Source organism: Pantherophis guttatus, chromosome 3 (genome assembly GCF_059756535.1).
Source record: "Pantherophis guttatus breed Tessera chromosome 3, ASM5975653v1, whole genome shotgun sequence".
In the NCBI taxonomy this organism is placed as follows: domain Eukaryota; kingdom Metazoa; phylum Chordata; class Lepidosauria; order Squamata; family Colubridae; genus Pantherophis; species Pantherophis guttatus.
In genome coordinates this window covers 192430105-192434228 of record NC_142065.1, presented here as the reverse complement: position 1 = coordinate 192434228, position 4124 = coordinate 192430105, and the positions used below count along the sequence as shown (strand labels likewise).

Here is a 4124-nt window from a genome sequence, read left to right as displayed (position 1 = left end):
GGTAGAGCCTTCTCTTTGCCCACCCTCTGGAATCAACTCCCCTTGGATTAGCGCCTGACCTTCGTACCTTCCGCCGTGAATTAAAAACTTGGCTTTTCAAATCCCTCAACCTGGACTGATGGGGTTTTAAGGGTTTAAGGGTTAAATTTTAATTTTTTTAGATTTTAGATTTTATTTTGTATTGTGGCTTGTGTTTTTATTATTGTGAGCCGCCCTGAGTCCATTGGGAGATAGGGCGGCATATAAGCCGAATAAAAATAAATAAATAAAATAAAATAAATGTTCTTCAGTTACAATGCCCATCACTCCTTCCTGTTTCCTGGACCTGAAGGATATTGAAGTCCAACAACTGCAGAAGGACCAGAAATCTATTCCTATCCTAAAGTTATTTTATAGAGATATCTATGTGTGAAGAGGACTACCCCAGACCAGATATATAGCAAATGGATAAATTCCACACTCCCCAGAACAGATGGTATTACCTAATCAGGTAATAAGAAAACAGCCAAGCTCAGACAGCACCAAGAACTCCATACATGATATATTCAGTGTTTTAGAGCAATTACTATATATATATATATTAATTTAAAAGTAATGAAAGAATTGTGAATTACTCCACTCTCTTCTTTCCATGTCCACACAAAAAAAGTTTCCTTTCACACACTCCCTTTCTAATACATGAGACGATTTATTACAAATGTGACACAGAAATGGCTTCTTTATTAACCACATTCCTGAAGAGGCAGCTTTTCTTTGCCTAAATTTAACATCCACCTACCCAACCCATCATCACGAAGGCCATGCATTCCTATTAGACTGCATTATTATTATGCCCTAACCTTCTGCTTTCTGTCCACAAAGGCCACCCCTAGCCCTGCCTTGATGTTTCATCTCCTTAATCACAGTTCACATTTCTTTGGTGATTGTGACAGTTGCTAAACATAACTTTTCATGAAAGGCCAAAATCAAGAGGACCAGTTCAAGTGTGACTTAAAAGTAGAAGCGTGTAGTCCATCCCTGATCTTCTGCCCTGTTGAAGACCAAGTTTGTTTGTTTTAATTCGACAAGGATCCATCCAGCATGTTCCTATCTTGGAAATCATCACATGAGAAAAGAGGATGTTTTAGTCTCTAATACTCTGCACTGAATTACATTAACACTGTTATTCATAGTATTTATAATCTCATGCTCAGTTAATGAAGCAAACCCAAAGCAAGTACTCATACAATTTACAGGGAAAACAGTATGATACAATTTTATGTTTTCTGTTACAAAAATCTATCTAAAAGTCTTCAACTCCTTCTAAAACCTTAAATAGCATTAAGATTAAGTGAACAACCTTATAATAACAGGATTACCAGAACATTAAGAGTGAACAAAAAGAAAACATCACAGCACAAATGTAACTGAAGACCTGGGCAAAAATGTATATTATCATCTCCTGCTAAACATTTTTAAGATTCAGCACCAACAATAACTGAGGGAGGACTATATCCTTGAGAGCAAATTACAATGCAGCTACCTTGTGAATGACATTGGTTTGATGTTTCTTGTCATGTCTTTAAAATAACAGTAGCCTCATCATCTCTTACTGGGACTGAAGAACAATGTGAGTCTATCAGGGACTAGCTTCAAACAACCAAAGAACCACCAGTTTGTTACTTCCTGTAAGGGTGAAGCCATGACTGAGAGCAACTGACAGGGAAATCCTAGTTCTGACATTATTCCAGAGACAAAATCCCTGATGATTATGTTCCACATAACTAGGAAATTTTCTTCATTGAAATCTTTCCCAACAGGAGATAAGTTATACAGCCTGTCCACATTCTGTAGTGATGCAACTCAGCCAAACTTCTCCAACTTCAATGGAACCTCAACAATTTACAGCAGCTTGGACATTGGCCCAAGCAAACCAGCCAAGGAAAGGGGTTACTATATATTGTCCAAAAAGTGGTGCCTAATCATTATCAAGACATTGCCGTTGGCCTCCCCATGCAACTTTATTTCCAATAGAAGGCTTACATTTCCATAACAATTTTATGTGTTTCCAAAATGTGTCATTTAAATATGTCCTTGGGGAACTAGTCTTCCATCCCATTATTTCTACAGAGACTATCCTAATCTCTGAATAAAGGGGATGATATTTCATATTAATCAGATGTTATGTTCCATGAGAAATTAAGTGCATACCTAAGAGCAAAGCAGTGACATGATGAAGGCATCACTGCAGGAAGCAAATGGCAGAGAGAGCCTAAATGTTATTGTTCAATCTTGGCTTGCAAGAGAACAACATTGGTGCCTTGCAAAGGCTGACCCCAGCTTCCAAAACAAAAAATGATTTGAAAACCTAATAGCATTGAACCAGCTTGAAAATAATGTAGTAGAAGGCCTTGGTAGATCCTATATTGGTTCAATTGTTGCACCGATGTAGGTACATAATGGGCTATAAGAATCCCCTTAAAGAACAGGAGGAAGAGCTGCAACTAAGACAATGGTCAGAAAAGAGAAATCTGAGGTCAAAACAGAACCTTCTATCTGACTAGAAAGAGAGTAAAATATTTGCAGGGATTGGTATCAGGTCTCCGAGATAAACCAGACTTGGAAATCAAAGTTATGAAAAGTAAACTACTTTTATTATAAAGTAACAGAACCTTACAAGTTTGAAAGTGCCTCCCTTCACCTTTATTCTAAAGAGAATTAGGGAGGGTCAAATATGAGATGCTTCTTCAAACTACATTCCAGATTTGAACTCAGACTTCTCTTATCTAATTGTTGTCTTAGTTGCAGTTCTTCTCCTGTTCCTCAAGATTATTCTCACAGCCAATTACAATGTATATTTGCAGATTATTTAGAGATACATAGTTATGTTGGGCAAAGTCAAATTGTATAAGTGGAATTATTTTCTCATCATTAATTACAGGGGTGTGTGTGTGTGTGAATGTGTGTGTGTGTGTGTGTGTGTGTGTGTGTTTTATATACCCAAATCATACAATCTGTTCCTTTAGACTATGCAAGGTTTGGATTCAAACTCCAAAAAGTATTTCTGAAGATACACAAGAATGGATATAGTCAGTATCTGCATCATCTCAACTATTTTTTTCCTTGATGTTACCTCTTGGATTGCATGCCTATATTTCCAGACAGGTCCATAAGCTATTATTTTTAGATTCAAGATTATATTTACAAATGAACTTGAATAGTTTAGTTACCAAAGACGTTTAGTTACCTCCAATGGTAGAGAGATTGCCAAGGTGCTGATGAAGCTGGAAGCTGGGTGCAACTAAGAACAAAAAAAAAAAATGCCAAAGAAGTTAGCATATATTATATTTTGAACCCGCTTCATAATATAAAGCTTCTGATCAGGCCTTCCAAAAGACCTCATACTTCTTCATGGAGCTAAGCACTGATTATGATCATCTTCCAAAACCTTATTCAAGGTTCTGTCAGAAAGGAAGACATATTGTAGCTGGTGGTAAACAGATTGTTTTCAAAGGTAGCTCCTCAGCTATGCTACCCTTTTCTGACAAGTTAATTTCCCCCTACTTTTTGAATGGTTCACTCAATTTTAATTTCACCAGGATTTTGATTCACCAGGAAGAAAGGAATTATGTAATTCCTTTCTTTCTTGTGGCTTTTTTGTGATTGCTTTTAGTTGTTAGTTTAGGTGCATCTCTGATAATCAACTGGCAGGACACAGGAATTTTAACAGAGGCAGTTAAGAATCACAAGTCAGCACAATTTCCTACCTGATGAATGCTTGATCACCCCTGTTCCCCCCCCCCCAAAAAAACCCTTTGCATCCACATTTCCATCTATGTCTCAGGCTTACTCACAAGTACTTAGCATGCCTTTATTCAAACATCTCCCCAGTATTTTTTTTTTCAGTTGCCTCCAGGAACTGCTTGATTGCAGACAAATAACAACTGGCATGTGAAAAAATACAGCAAATAGGAAAAAGGAAACCTTAAATACACTCTTTCACACATTAGTGGGTGTCCATGTCTACATATGAATGTGAGTCAAATATGGCTGTTCATTTGACATTCCTGCAAACAAGGAGCAGGAAATTGACTTAATGTGATGAACCAATGAAACTTTTCTGAACACACTGTCACTTTCCCACC

The 4124-nt window shown here is 37.2% G+C and overlaps 1 long non-coding RNA gene across 1 annotated transcript; it reads right to left on the bottom strand.

Annotated features, from left to right (window-relative positions):
* Window positions 1–700: 700 nt before the first annotated feature.
* On the bottom strand, window positions 701–3876 carry LOC117668429 (uncharacterized). Its single transcript, XR_004592287.2, has 3 exons — window positions 3834–3876; window positions 3227–3280; window positions 701–1090 (listed from the first exon to the last, which is right to left on the bottom strand). It is a non-coding gene; the product is annotated as an uncharacterized LOC117668429 (long non-coding RNA).
* Between the last annotated feature and the right edge of the window lie 248 nt (window positions 3877–4124).